The 16,208-nt window shown below is 42.8% G+C and overlaps 1 protein-coding gene across 2 annotated transcripts in view; it reads right to left on the bottom strand.

The window, feature by feature from the left end:
• kcnj5 (potassium inwardly rectifying channel subfamily J member 5) overlaps positions 1-15,737 on the bottom strand; it is a 52,729-nt gene extending 36,992 nt beyond the window's left edge. The window contains exon 1 of one of the 2 annotated variants that reach the window (XM_061782930.1): positions 15,558-15,737. The gene's annotated coding sequence lies outside the window, so the exon portion shown is untranslated. The remainder of the gene's footprint in view (positions 1-15,557) is intronic. The other variant, XM_061782929.1, reaches the window with a different exon arrangement.
• Between the last annotated feature and the right edge of the window lie 471 nt (positions 15,738-16,208).

Genomic DNA, 16,208 nt, shown 5'->3' with positions numbered 1-16,208 from the left:
AAAACAAAAGTTGAACCATTTAATTTTAAGTCTTGCTCTATTTACGATCCAGCTGGTGGTGCAGCTATTTTTATATGTCACTGTCGAGGAGCTAAAAGACTTATGCAAAGGAAATATCAGTGGATCCTCTATTTTAACTATTTTGTGGAACCTCTTTGATGATCAATCCTGCGCATCGAGGAGCTAGGAACGTTGCCATTAAGGCATCTGAGATCCTTCCACTGTTTTCATAGTGACTCATTTATGTGAAGCATGGCAGAAACAGTGGTGTGCAACTAGCAGTCAGAAGAGGCAGAAAACCCCTGGCCCCATATTCAATCTGTGTTTAGCTTACACACTACGGAAAAGAACAGCTATGTCATGCCGTCTCTGCCTTGTTTGTTGCCTTGCCTCTATTGTGCTTTTTAACGAGTGTAAACAAAGAGGTAATTTAAGACCATTTATTGTGGCTAGATTTTAATTTATTTTATTCTTGTTCCAGTTAAAGTGATATAGATGGATAATATCTAAAATTGCACATTCCTATTCTACATTTTTTATAATTGACGTTCATGTTCAATAAATCAGAAGTTACTCAGTATTTGAGTAGTTTTTTTTTCATTGAGTAATTATTTACTCTTAAGTAATTATGTGAAGGGTTACTTTTTACAAATTCTTCTAAAGTAACAGTACTACTACTTGAGTAAAAATTTGGGCTATTCTACCCACCTCTGCTTAGTTTGTCAAAAGAACAAACCCCCAGGTTAGTGTGCAACTTGTGTGAATGTTGAAGAATGGGAGGAAATGTCACAAAATGTTTCAGGGAGTCCTGTGGGGGGTGCTTCGGGAGTATGGGGTACCGAACGCCGTTCGGTCCCTGTACGACTGGTGTCAGAGCTTGGTCTGCATTAGCGGGCTCGTTTCCGGTGAGGGTTGGACTCCGCCAAGGCTGCCCTTTTGTCACCGATTCTGTTCATAACTTTTATGAACAGAATTTCTAGGCGCAGCCGAGGCGTAGAGGGGGTCCGGTTTGGTGGCCTCGGAATTCCATCTCTGCTCTTTGCAGATGATGTGGTTCTGTTCGCTTCATCAAACCGTGATCTCCAATTCTCACTGGAGCGGTTCACAGCCGAGTGTGAAGCGGCTGAGATGAGAATCAGCACCTCCAAATCTGAGACCATGGTCCTCAGTTGGAAAAGGGTGGCGTGCCCTCTCCGGGTCGGGGATGAGATCCTGCCCCAAGTGGAGGAGTTCAAGTATCTTGGGGTCTTGTTGGGGTCACGAGTGAGGGAAGAATGGAACGGGAGATCGACAGACGGATCGGTGCAGCGTCTGCAGTGATGCAGACTTTGTATCGGTCCATTGTGGTAAAGAATTAGCTAAGCCGAAAGGCGAAGCTCTCGATTTACCGGTCGATCTACGTTCCTACCCTCACCTATGGTCATGAGCTGTGGGTCGTGACCGAAATAACATGATCCCGGAAACAAGCGGCCAAAATGAGTTTCCTCCGCAGGGTGTCCGGGCTCTCCCTTAGAGATAGGGTGAGAAGCTCGGTCATCCGGGAGGATCTCAGAGTAGAGCTGCTGCTCCTCCACATCGAGAGGAGCCAGATGAGGTCGCTCGGGCATCTGTTTAGGATTACTAAACCCGGACGCCTCCCTGGTGAGGTGTTCCGGGCACGTCCCACCAGGAGGAGACCCCGGGGACGACCCAGGACACGCTGGAGAGACTACTTCTCTTGGCTGGCCTGGGAACGCCTCACGATCCCCTCGGAAGAGCTGGAGGATGTGGCTGGGGAGGGGGAAGTCTGGGTGTCCCTGCTATAGCTACTTCCCCCGCGACCACCCGACCTCGGATAAGTGGTAGAAATTGGATGGGTGGATGGACAAAATGTTTTTGGTTATGACGTAGAGAAGATTGAAAATCGATACTGTGTTTCTTCTTTTTTTTTGCTGAATTCAATGGTGAGTAGCACTCTATCTTGCTGCTATGTCACACTATTTTGAAGCTCTGCTATGTTGCTCTGCCATCAGCTACATACTTCAAACAAAAATAAGGTTGCAGCATACAGAACCGAAACCTACCTTGTGGAAACGTGTAAAAGTATTGTAAATACAGTGTTTCCATCACGTAAAAAAGGGATGCCTGTATTTTAGGAGAAGTATTTATGAGAGGCCAGTTGGCATACAATTTGTGCCGAGGGCTCTGTTTTTGATATTGTTTTCTGGTAATCAAGATAATATCAATAATTTGTATGATTTATGCTTAGTGGTAGCATTCATCCAAGCGATGTGTTTTTCCCTTGTGTATAATTGTCGAGACATAACAATAGATTATGTGAGAAGCCCTAATTTTTTTTAGTAATCCTGTTAAAGCTTTCAAGCTACACAAGGCAGTTAATTTAGAGAGCTCCTGGGTGTTTGAAAATCAACGACTGTTAATTCAGCAAAGGAGCAAGGGATTCCCACTACTCTGTAATCAACGATGCTAAAAGAAATACAGATAAATGTATGCTGACCAATTCATGATCTAACGGTATGTGATATTTTCCTCGTCATCAGCTCGCTAGCATCAATCTACCGGTATTTGGTCACTGACCAGCAAAGGGGAGGCAAAATGGAGGCAGGAGAGAAAAAGTGAGAGGAACACATCACAAATCAGGCCCACACAGGAATGTAGTGTTGACATTGATGGTCCAAAACAAAGGGCAGAGTGACGTGACAGGCATCCGAGCAGGGAGACAGACAGCGTGTGCGGGAAACACACAAAGCTTCCCACTGAATACATGAAAAGGATTCTGTTTTTCCGAGTCATTTTTGCTTCTCCCATAAATTTAACATGGCTCCATGGAACTTCATGAACTCTGGGCTTGTACGAAAACGTCAACGAAACTGATGGCAGCTCACATCAGCATTCCTGAATGGGAGGTGTTTTATCTTGGTGGTTTAAGAGGGTAACAAGCATTTATCTTGTTACCAGGAGAGTGACTGGATGCTTTCGCTGAATAGTGTTTGTGTTGATAACAGGAGTATTATATCTGTTGTGTTTCAAAGCAACAGTAAAGAATGGTACGCTAGGCCTTTAATACTGTACTGTGTGCCACTGTGGTTGATATACATCAACAGCAGTATGTAAAGAGGCCAAGCCTGTCAGTATATTTGCTAAACATTGGTAGTACCATAAAATAGAGCATTTCGTATTTCACAAAGTTAACAACTCTACGAGAAAGGTGATAGTCAGCTGAAATTAACGGAGCACAAATGTTGTCCAGGATGGACCACTGCTATATGAGACCACAAAATTTGGCAATTGTTTTTTTTCCTGACACTGACTTTATTCTACTCAGTACAAGCAAAGCATTGTTACAAATAGCAGTAATACATTGCAAAGTCAACAATATCACTTCCTGCAGTTTAGAATACAAATGTGACTGTGATACTACTAGTTGCTCAACCGGATACTTCTGGGGTCGTAGTTTACAATTTACTGTTGTTGAGGGAAAAAAAATGGAACTGAGAAGTGCCTATAAGGGAAAAGAAACTAGCGACGGTCAATACTACCGATTCCGGCACTGCTTACCTCAACTTGGGATGTTGTGAGTAGGTGGGCCGAATACTTCAAAACCTCCTCAATTCTACCGACACGCCTTCCCATGAGAAAGCAGAATCTGGGAATCTGGGCAGGTTCCCCTATTGCTGGGGTTGAAGTCACCGAGGTGGTTAAAAGCTCCTTGGTGGCAGAGCCACCCGGAGTTTCTAAAGGCTCTGGATATTGTTGGGCTGGCTTGGTTGACACGCTTCTGCAACATCGTGTGGACATCGGGGACAGTACCTCTGGGTTGGCAGACCGGGATGGTGGAAAAAGAGGGACCGGAGGGTGTGTTCAAACTACAGGGGGATCACACTCCTCAGCCTCCCAGGTAGGGTCTATTCAGGGCTTCTGGAGTGTGGTTTTCATCCTGGCTGTGGAACAGTGGACCAGCTCTACACCCTCAACAGGGTCCTCGAGGGTGGATGGGAATTCACTGAACCAGTCTACATGTGTTTTGTGGATTTGGAGAAGGCATTCGATCATGTCCTTCGGGGATTCCTCTGGAGGGTACTCTGGGCGTATGGGGTACTGGACCCCCTGATACAGGCTGTTTGGTCCCTGTACGACCGGTGTCTGAGTTTCGTCTGCATTGCCGGCTGTAAGTCGAACGCGTTTCCAGTGAGGGTTGGACTCCGCAAAGGCTGCCCTTTTCCACCGATTCTGTTCATTTCCTTCATGGATAGAATTTCTAGGCGAAGCCAAGGTGTTGAGGGGGTTCAGTTTGGAGACATCAGTATTATGTCTCTGCTTTTTGCGGATGATGTGGTTCTGATAGCTGCATCAAACCATGATCTTCAACTCACTGGAGTGGTTCGCAGCCGAGTGTGAAGCGATTGGGATGAAAATCAGCACCTCCAAATCTGAGATCATGGTCCTCAGTTGGAAAAGGGTGCAGAGACCTTGTCCCAAGTGGAGGAGTTCAAGTATCTCGGGGTCGTCTTCATGAGTGAGGGAAGAATGGAGCGCGTTATCGACAGGCGGATTGATGCAGCGTCTGCAGTGACGCGCACTGTATCGGTCTGTCATGGTGAAGAAGGAGCTGAGCCAAAAGGCAGAGCTGGTCGATCTACATTCCTAACCTCACCTATGGTCACGAGCTGTGGGTCGTGACCGAAAGAACAGGATTGCGGATACAAGCGGCCAAAATTAGTTTCCTCTGCAGGGTGTTCGGGCTCTCCCTTAGAGATAGGGTGAGAAGCCAGGAGGTGCTCAGAGTTGAGCCGCTGCTCCTTCGCATCGAGAGAAGCCAGATGAGGTGGCTCAGGCATATGGTTAGGATGCCTCCCTAGTGACGTGTTCCGGGCACGTCCCACAGGGGGGAGGCCCAGGGGATGACCCAGGACATGCTGGAGAGACTGCATCTCTCGGCTGGCCTGGGAAGGCATCGGGATCCCCCCGGAAGAGCCGGACGAACTGGGTGGTGAGAGGGAAGTCTGGGCTTCCCTGTTTAATCTGCTGCCCCCCGCGACCTGATCTCGGATAAGTAGAAGTAAATGGATGGATGGATAAAATATAATTTTTTTACCCATCTTTTCTACACTCGCCTGACTTTGGTGCGGGCAGCGTAGGTTCAGTTCCCACTCAGTGATGGTGTGAATGTGAGTGCGAATGGTTGTCCGTGTCTGTATGTGTCCTGCGACTGACTGGCGACCAGTTCAGGGTGTAGTCCGCCCTTTCGCCCAAAGTCAGCTGGGACAGGCTCCAGCGCCCCACGACCCTAACCAGGATAAGCAGGGTTGAGAATGGATGGATGGATGGATGGATTTTCTGCCTCTGCACCTAGATAGTGCCAGTGTGTCCTCTTGAGCATGCCTCATCATAAATGCCTCGTATTGTGTTGTGGTATAACCTGAGGTGTTTCACAAGTGGGTCTTGGCTGTTTGTCGAGCTGAAAAAGCTCCACACATGACTTTAATTTCTGCCCTGCCATAATGCCTTTGTATAGAGTCGAACTGAGACTGAGTCAATGACTGAGTAGCATGGCATGTCCTTGCGAGTATGCATTTACGCACTTACCCAGGCAGAATAAAAAATGTTTCCACCGCCCGCGTATCATTTATCATTTAGACAAGCTCTCAGTAGTTTAGTTACTTTCAACTGTGTTCCTGTTTGCGGTATACAGACCCTTTTAAGAAACGTTTATTTATTTCCATAATTCCATTCAAAAAGTTAAACTTACATAAATTGTAGATTCACGGCCCACAATTTAAACAATTTCAAGTATTTATTTGTAACCTTTACACCGATTTTATTGGCCTGATCGGTATCGGCCGATAATTAGCATTTTATGATGATCGGCTTTAATGTCATAATTCGCCGATGTCTTTTGCGCAAAAGACATTTACTCCGCGTCACCATCGTGTATTTTAATCCAAAAGCTAGTTTATTTTTAGCGTGGTCGCGTGTCTTTTGACGTAGTACTGTAAATATCTCACGGCCATTAAAGTTATTAAAAAAAAAATAATAAAAAAAAAATATATATATATATATATATATATATATATATATATATATATATGTCGGCGGTGTGGGACAGACAACACGTAATGCCCGGATCAGAATACAAGACAAATTTGCTCTTTCACGATTGCACTGTCAGACTACTGCAATAAAATCACTGCATCACGTTTTTTACGATCATTGGGCTTTATCTTGTCAAATGCGACCAGATACACTTGTTACCGTGGCGACGACAACAAGAGTGGGTCGCACCGACTATATTATAAGGACAAAATAGGGGAAACGTGTGTTGGTGGTCACCGGTGCGCAGCACAGGAGAGGATGTTCGTTTAAGGCTTGCTTGAGGTATGTTCACATACTTTTAATACGATACGGCTCGCAAGCAGGCGACAAAAACGTTGTATAGCCTAGGAAGCTAGTGATAGCACTGCCGCCGTTCTGTCGAATCATGCTCTAAAGTTTCGGTGTGGGTGAAGTAATTTAATTACAATAAAGTAATTTAATTACAGTAAGTTAGCACCCATTATTTCTGTCATGTTGTAATGTTGGTTTGACCTGACTGATTAGAATACACAATCTGACTAACTCTGATGTGATTTCTAACCTTTATGAATCCAATGAACATATTTTACAATTGAAAAATCTCACGGCACACCAACAAAATGTCACAAAAAGTGGATACATTAATTACTGTATGTACTTCCTGCCATCTAATAGAAGACCATTCATTTGTTCTGCCTGTCACTGTGCCTCACTGGCATAAATAGATGAAGATACATTATTTATTGTAAATATAATTTTTGGAGCAATTAAGTACACAAATATATACAGTAAATGAACAGGTCATTTAAAGAGACACATTGCTCCATCTTGTGATCGGATCGGTTATCGTTTTTTTTTTTTTAAACCTGCTGATCGGTCCCAAAAATCCTGATCGTGTAAAGCCTATTTATTTGTTTATTTTTACATAATTTGGGCTTCCAGCTCATAAAACACACGAAATCAGGAATTCACAAAATAACAATACTGTGAAGAAATCACCATTTACGTCTCAGTTTTTGCAGAAAAAAAGAAATAAATTAGGGTCACATTAAATCAATCAAAATATGGTACTTTCAAAACGATATGTTAATCTTCAATACTTGGTTGGGAATCCCTTTGCTTTAATCACTGCCTCGATGCGCTGTTGCATTGAGGCAATCAGCCTGTGGCATTGCCTGGGAAATATGGAAGCCCAGATTTCCTTGATGCTTGCTGTCAGTTCTTTGTTTTTGGGTCTGGTGCCCCTCATTTTCCTCTTGATAATACCCAATAGATTCGCAATGGGGTTTAGATCCGGCGAGGTGGCTGGCCAGTCAAGCACTGTGATGGCATGGCATCAAACCAGGTTTTGGTGCTTCTGGATGGACAGAGGCCAGGTCCTGCTGGAAGATAAAATATGCATCTCCATACAGATCCTCAGCAGAAGGACTCATGAAGTCCTCTAAAACATTCTGGTAGACTTTTGCGGTGACATTGGATTTAAGAAAGCAGAGTTTAGCAACACCTGCACTGGACATTGGACCCAAAATCATGACTGACTGTGGATATTTCACACTGGACATCAAGCAGCTTGGGTTCTGTTCTTCACCTGTCTTCCTCCAAACCCTTGGACCTTGATTCCCGAATGAAAGGCTCACTTTACTTTCATCGGAAAAGAGGACCTTGGACCACTGGCCAACAGTCCAGTCCTTCTTCTCCCCGGCCCAGTTGAGACGCTTCCGACGTCGGCTCAGGCTCAGAAGCGGCTTGACCCCAGAAACCCAACAGTTGTAGCCCATCTCCCGGATGCGTCTGAATTTGGTGGTTATTGAAGTTGTGACTCCCGCCTCATTCTACTCTTTCTAGATCTCTGCTAGATTCTTGAATCTTCTGCTTGATAATCCGCTGAAGCCCACGGTCATCTCTTTTGCTGGTGCATCATCTCCTGGTACATTTTGTCCTTCCACTAGACTTTCCATTGATATGCTTGGACACAGCACTCTGTGAACAGCCAGCCTCCTAAGCTATGAACTTTGTGGCTTACCCATCCTATGAATGGTATCAATGATGGTCTTCTGGCCAGTTGTCAAGCCTGCAGTCTTCCCCATATTGAACCCAACAATTGAACCAAACTGAAGCAATTTAATGACACCTGGGGAAACCTGTGCAGATGCTTTGAGTTTAGTAGATGATTCGTGTGTGACACTCAGTTTAAAACATGTGGCCTGCAAAATTTGGGCTGATTCCAGATTTCGTGGGTTTTATGAGCTGGAAGCCCAAATTATGTAAAAATAAACAAATAAATACTTGAAATTGTTTACATTGCGGGCCCTGAATCTATAATTTATGAAAGTTTAACATTTTGAATGGAATTATGGAAAAACTGTAAATAGGTGATTCTTCTTTTGTAGGTGATATTAAATTTTTTTTGGGAAAGGGTCTACATTACCTCAAATGACTGAAGTATCAAAGGTACCGATATTTTGATTTGAGTATTGATTTTAGAGCACGAAGATCTGGTATCGATACTACAATATGGATCTGCACATCACTCAAAGAAACTACAACTCTAATCATTGAATCAAATGTCAAAGCTTGTGTCACTGCATCATAGTCATGGAGGCTGCTTTCCTTGAAGTAACGAGTTATTGTTACTGGTAGTGTCACAATTATGTGCCTGGCCTTGATGGGCTCATAAAATAACAGGGACTTCATCCCTATCTTTGTTCACTTGTGACACTTCGAGGTCGGGCAGGTCAACTGACTAAAAATGTACCCAGCAAGTTTGGCTCCAGGCCGGACTAACACTGATACGCTCATAGACCCGTATACAAACTTCACACCAACCCTCCCTCCCTATTTTCCCATTATGTCCGATAGGGAGCCGAGTGTATCAAGTTTTCCCCTTCTCATGGATGACCTTCTCCAGAGTGACACTGCTGCACTGAGACCCCCCTCTCACACTGGAGAACAAATTTCCCTAATGATATGTCAATCTCTCTCTCTCAATCTTTCTCTCTCTTTCTCTCTCTCTCTCTCTCTCTCTCTCTCTCTCTCTCTCTCTCTCTCCCCCCACCCCGTGTCTCTCAGTCATCTAATAGTCTTAGGTGTGTGTCACTCACACACAAATGGTAGTATGTCCTCAGTGCTATCCAAAACTTGGATGGTTTCAAAGCACAACACCTCCTGGAGCCACACCACAACCCTCTTCAAGCCCTCAAATGTTTGTTATCTGCTATTGGTGTCAGACACTTGCTGTGATTCAGGGCTTACAGTACATCTGAGGTTTTCGGTGCCATAGGGACCTCATAGCTGGAGAGAATGATGGCCAAGCAAAGAAATATAGGAGAATAAGAACATAGAACACAGAATATAGGGAAACAAGTAATGACTTCAGTTTAGCCTTCTATACCATGTTTCCACAAAGAGTGGCTGGGGATTTTTATGCATTCAACTGCAGCTTGTATATTTAAACTTATGTCAACTTTAAAACAGAATAACTAACGATTATGGAGAATGTCATCGGCAGACTGGGCTCAGCAAATATGTCACGTAGCTCCCTCGAACATAAACATGCACAAAACATTGCAGAACAATCACACCTTAGTCTACTTGAACACTGATCTTTACTAGAGATGCAGTTTCAACATAACTTACGGGCATCTTTAATACAGTGCAGAGAAAACTTGATTATAACAATTTAATTCATCGAAGGGACTGCACTTTGTTGCTGATGTTTTGATTTGCAATGCAGTCCAAATGAGCTCTGCAACATCCATGAATGTAAATAAATAAATATGTAAACCAAAGTCAAAGCAACTAAACTGATGTACACTTCTTGCATAACAGTAGAGACATAAACACCTTCATAGGAGCCATGTGAGCTCCACAGTTTACATGTTGCCCTTCAAACTCTGCAGATACATGTGCATACAGTACATTACTATACACAGTAAACCCATTACATTTTTGTCGTTACTGTATATATATATTCATAATAACAGTAAAGTGTTCTGACACTTTCGCAAATCCATACATAAGAAATAACATCATTTATTTTGCTTTCTTCTCTTGTGTTCATGAAAAATGGCTGCTACATCCTGGCACTACAGATCACACATCCCTCTGGTGTATTGCAACAACATAATGAGGCTCCCTCCAGTGGCATTAACGGTAAAGACAGCTTGAGTGACAGAAAGACCATTTGTACGGAAAGCATTATTTGATGTCAGATGTAGTAGTGTATCCCTGCAATATCACTTGACACAACCTATCGTACTGTATATTCAGTGGAGATTTTATCAGGTCCATCAGTTAGCCTGCTCATTAACAAATTTCTAATTGGCCAGTCACGTTGCAGCAACTCACTGATTTAAGAATTACAGTCTGTATCATAGGGCTGGAATTTGTAATCAACTATATGCAAGAATAGATCCATCTGTTGTCTATAAATGGTTAAGATTGATAGTTATGATGTAGAACTTTATTATTAAGAAAGTTTAGTTAATATTCCAGATCCTAAGAGAGTATTGTTGCTGACCATGTCTATCCATTTAGAAATGCGTGATTGTAGGTCTAGGCAGGAATAGCTACCTAAAATAATCTTTCAGGTCCCTACTTCTCTACAGTCAGCATATAAATTAGACAAAACTGTATTATAACAACAATTTTACGACAAGAAGTGTCACCTCGTTGCGCCGGTTGATGTAGTTGTAAGGCAAGTTTCCACTTAGAAGATACCCAGATGTCTTCCAGATGTCATTCAATCAAAGGAAATCCATCCATCCATCCATCCATCCATCCATCCATCCATCCATCCATCCATTTTCTGAGCCGCTTCTCCTCATTAGGGTCGCGGGCATGCTGGAGCCTATCCCAGCTATCATCGGGCAGGAGGCGGGGTACACCCTGAACTGGTTGCCAACCAATCGCAGGGCACATACAAACAAACAACCATTCGCACTCACAGTCACACCTACGGGCAATTTAGAGTCTCCAATTAATGCATGTTTTTGGAATGTGGGAGGAAACCGGAGTGCCCGGAGAAAACCCACGCAGGCACGGGGAGAACATGCAAACTCCACACAGGCGGGGCCGGGGATTGAACCCCGGTCCTCAGAACTGTGAGGCTGACGCTCTAACCAGTCGCTCACCGTGCCGCCTCATAGGAATTTAACAAAAGATGATAAAATACCAAGAAAATCAATGATGTCGCCTTGTTAGCAATCCCCTATTTCTCCCTTTCATCTGTGTTAATGAGCTGCAAATGTATGGGAATGTGTTTCCCCTGGGTGAAAGGCGCTCACGCTCACTCGATGGTTACATAAAACCGGAAAAAAAAGGGAAGAAACCCCTCCCATTTGTGTAGAACTGTATGTGCTCTCTTCCCACATCTTAATGGCACTGCAGTAATTAGCAGTCTTTTATTTTGCTCAAAACTATGTACTATTTACATAATTTAGAAAGAGACTCCTTTCACTAGTGATTTGATTGACTGATTTGCCCTTGTTCCACAGTAATTTGGATGCAGTATGAGAAAGTTTATTAGCAACTAAAATACATAGGTATTTTTATTTGTGGTCAATTATTGAGGTAGTGTTTCACATTCTGCAAAGCAGATCATGTGAGAGTATTGCACTTTTCCTGCATAGACAATCAGAAACGTAATGGAGGCACTGTATGGATACAGGAATCCTCAGCTGGAGTTCAGCTAAGCTGGCACGACCTGAATGTTTAGCAGATGGACAACCAAAGCATCTCTACCCTTGTCTGCCTTGCTTAACAAAAGGAGTACTAATGAATTAGACAAATAATCTACCACTACATTCAACATTCAAGTTAGACAAAGGTAGTTTTAACCTTACTGGCCTCAGGACTAAATGTTCCAGAAGTATTTAATCTCACATTACCTCCTGCTTAGAGATAAGGATAAAATTAATTGATGAAGATTCTCCTTCAGCATCATTAGCTGCATTCAGACTACATTTCAATGCAACGGGCTCGCCTCGCCTCCGCGTGAGGTGGTCAGTTTTCCACCATAAAACAGTAAATGGTAACGGTAAACGTTTCTGTTTACTCGTGTGAAGCTGCATCTGTCAGAGACATGCTAACATACAGCAACAACAACAGAAATGAAAAGAATGAGGACTGCATGTTCTAAGCTTCCAATTTGCACACAAGCAACTTGTGACCAATGCAACCATTTCAACAATTCCACTCATTGCAATAACACTGAAAAGAACAACTATTACTTTAAACCTTGAAGGCAGCACATCACCATGACTACAGCTCTAGTATTTGGCTAGAACAAGTATGAGATTGAATACAAATCTAAAAAGATTACCAGCTGGATTTCAACCAAGAGACTCCCAATAAATAAAAGACAAGGTTATAGAAAGCAAGTCGATTGTATGATCTTTTGGGTAAACCTACTCACTACTTTCTTGCAAGTCAGCCTTGAAGACCATGGATGTTCTTGCTCTGTTGAGTAACTGCAGTATCAAAGGTGACCTGAACCCATTTCTACTCATTGTAGTATTTTGCAAATACAGAGCCCAGATGCAATTCCCAGCAGCCAGCAAAGTCCATTGATGTAAGTGTGCAGCTCCAGTGTATGTATAAAGTCAAAAGACAATACCTAAAGCAAAAAGAGGTAGTAGTTGAAATATCACTCCAGAATCAGAATCAAAATCAAAATCGTCTTTACTTGCTAAGTATGTCCAAAAAAACACACAAGGAATTTGTCTCCGGTAGTTGGAGCCACTCTAGTACGACAACAGACAGTCAATTGACAGAGAACACATTTGAGACATAAAGACCTTGAGAAAAACAGTAACTGAGCAATAAAGGGTTGCTAGTTATCTGGTAATGGTGGTACAATTTTTTTGTTTTGTTTTGTTTTGACAATTGTGCAAAAAGATGCAGAGTCCTCTAGCACTTAGAGCAGTTCCAAAGGTAAATGATGGCGTCACACATGCTGCACTATCCCAAAGCAGAAATATATCCGCTAGCGAGGCTTTGGGTGAATCAGGGAGTGGGCCGTACTATAAATCTTGATGCTTAGAGTCGTAGGTGCAGTTGTATTTGCATTGGTTGATTTATGAGTGTTTTTTCTATGGGGTGATCGAATTATATAAACAATTTTAGACAGCTTAATATATTCATGCAACATCAAGCACCAAGTTTGCATTAATATTGTCTCCAAAGTTGAATTATACACTGTTAATCTTCAAAGACCAGTAGATAGAAACACGCAGTATATTGTCGCCACCCGATGACAATCTGAAAGGCCACTCTTTAGCAATTTTGACTTTTTGAACATAATGATGTACTCCTTTTTCACTATTATCACTGTTAAAACTGTATTGTTTAAAATAATAATAAAAGAATATGTAGAAATCAAGAGAAACTGCAAGAAAGAAGGCTGGGTGAAAAAAAGTAAGTTAACTCCCAGCAAAATAAACATGGACATACACACAACATTGTGGAGCGATGGAACTATTAAAAAAAGGTCGATCAGAGTCTATTTTCATTAAAGACACTGTTGCCTCAGAACATATCGTGTTTAATACTAGGCAGGAGACACATTTAAAAGAATCTCCACACTTTTGTCCTTCACATTGTCCTTCCGACAAACTGTGCTGTTATAAGTATTGCTGTTTTCGTCAGCAAAAGACTTCAACAGGGCTCAGAAGCTAATTAATTTCCGTCTGTGAATAATAGCATCGATTGTATTAACTGAGATGATTACAGTTGCCACCGTTTTCTTACACCTGATGTGAAAAAGGAGGCATCTATTTGAGAGATTTATTCGTTTAAGAGGGATGACACACCTAGCGACTAATTGGGGCATGGCATCTATTATTAGGGTGAACACTATTTCAGGAAATATGGTACTCTCCTTGCTACATACACAGTCACCAACATCAGAATCCGTGAAGACATACTGAATTCATGCAGTAAATAAAGAAATACAATGTTAACTTGATTAATGACGAAAATGTGTCTAAGTTGGACATGAACACATTTTATTAAGACCCTTAATGCAATCTTTATATCTGGAAATTCTCTTAAAATAACAACATTGCAATGTAAGCAAATGTGGACTTTCTTTGCGGTTGGCATTCCCCCATGTCCTCTTTAGACATAGAACCCTGACTTTATAAACAGATCCACTTAATAATTCACACTTCTCAATGACTTTGGAGAGTCTCAGAACAAACAAAGCTTTGGCCTCTTTTGCTGGTTTATTAGGGAGAACTGGTCATAGATGACAGCCCAGCAGGAGAAGAGCGCTGAGTTGCCGCTACAATGATGTGCAGATAATAAGGTCAAAAGGCCTATCAGAAACCATCGCTGTTCACACTTCCCCCAGTGCAGTTAAAATAGCCAATAATGACACAAGCAGCTGTGAACAGGCTCATTAAAGATTATGCCGGTAAAAGAAGCTTTTGAGTGTCTAAGGCTTTGTTGCTGTAAGACATTTTGAAATCAGGCTGTTAGAACTGTTAGCTCTGTGTTAACTAGGAGAGCAGTGATGTCTTGCTTTTCATGTATTTATTTTTTTCCCCCGAAAAGAGATATTAGAAAATTATGATTGATTCGGCACATTACGTAGACACCTGCCTTTAGATTCCCCAGTGAGACAATAGCAGGCGGACTAAGGCTTTGGGGGAGCTGTACTTGATTAATTGGGCAGCCACACTGCATTGCCATAAAAGTTTTACAGCAACTACTTTCAGGTTGTGTGTTTCCACTGAGTACCGAGGGGTGTGTGGTCCAGATGCTTGTTCCAAGAGAATCAATATACATTATTTTCAGTCAAAGCTTTGCTGTAGCCTAAAGTATTCATGAAAACACAACCAGCAGATATCACTACCCCCGCATCCACTGCTTTATCTCCTGCTCCCGTTGAACAGCTAAAAGCAAAAACATGCTGTGTCTGTGGTCCCTAAACTCTTCTCCTCCTTCTCATGTGCTTACAGTAAAGCAGATGCACATTCACTTTGTAAACTCCTGCATTGCACCGAGCGCGACTATGCAGCGCACAAGGGGGGCTGAGAGCTTCTCTACGTTTTTGCGTCACAGAAACCCCTATCATCACCCTGCCCCCGCCAACCACGAGGGCACGCAGAAGCACAGCCCTGGCTGATGCACGCATCGCCGCAGTGACACCGGCAATAAAAGATGAGGCGAGCAAGATGTGATGATGTGATTAGATTGTGCGCTGATGGAGGAGGCTAATCCAACCACTTTTCCCATCAACAGTTTTTCTTCTCCCTTGAGGTGTTAGATGGTTTCTGGTCCTTATTTGTCGCTTTAAATCCTCTCTCTGCTCACTCAAGCTACCTCATCCACACAGTTTTCTCCCCAAGTGATGTACACTTTTCATTTGGCTAACGAATCCTGATATGGATATCGGCTCTGAAATGTACACCATCATGCAAACAGATGCCATCCAGTGATACAGCAATACTGTTATCATCAGCCATGTGTATCAGGCTTACCTTCAGGTCTTTGCGGGAGTAGCTGTCCCTTCGAGGCATCTCACTACTCCTTCTGCCAAAACTGTGCACTCCTTTTTTTCCGGCTTCTGCCTCCTCTATTGCCACCCTGCTTCTTCTGCTCCTTACAGCTCTATATCAAGTGTGAGCGAGGGCTCTGTGTCTCAGGCAGAGAACCATGGGTGGGGGAGATAGAGGTAGAGGCAGAGTGGGAGAGAGAGGACAAGACAAGGGGATGTATATATGTGCCTGGTGTCTTGATTGCTTCTCTCTTCCCACTTCCACACACACATTGGACCTCTTGTCCCTCAGGATTTGTTCTGCATGTGTGTGTATCTGTGCTTATGCTATATCTTCTCAAAAGTCAAATGCAGTTTTTTCAGAGAGAGGTTAGGAAAGGATGTGTATGTGGATTTAGTGTTGAAGATGCAGACAAGGCAGGGAGCCACAGTGAGGAGCAGTGTGGTGTGATCATTTGCCAGAAAAATGCCTTAATGATTTGAGCAAGATGCAAGAAGAGGAAGAAGAGAAAATTGTCTTTGAAAAAATCAACAAAAGGAAGGCATTTGGAAGACTATATTGAATAGAAAGATGAAGATGAGTCAAGTACAGGTAAAAGTGTGAGAGGTCATTTTGACCCAGAATCTCTCATGA

Source organism: Phyllopteryx taeniolatus, chromosome 8, assembly GCF_024500385.1.
Source record: "Phyllopteryx taeniolatus isolate TA_2022b chromosome 8, UOR_Ptae_1.2, whole genome shotgun sequence".
Classification (NCBI taxonomy): Eukaryota; Metazoa; Chordata; class Actinopteri; order Syngnathiformes; family Syngnathidae; genus Phyllopteryx; species Phyllopteryx taeniolatus.
The sequence above is the reverse complement of the archived record's forward strand: the minus strand, read 5'-3'. Positions and strand labels throughout refer to the sequence as shown.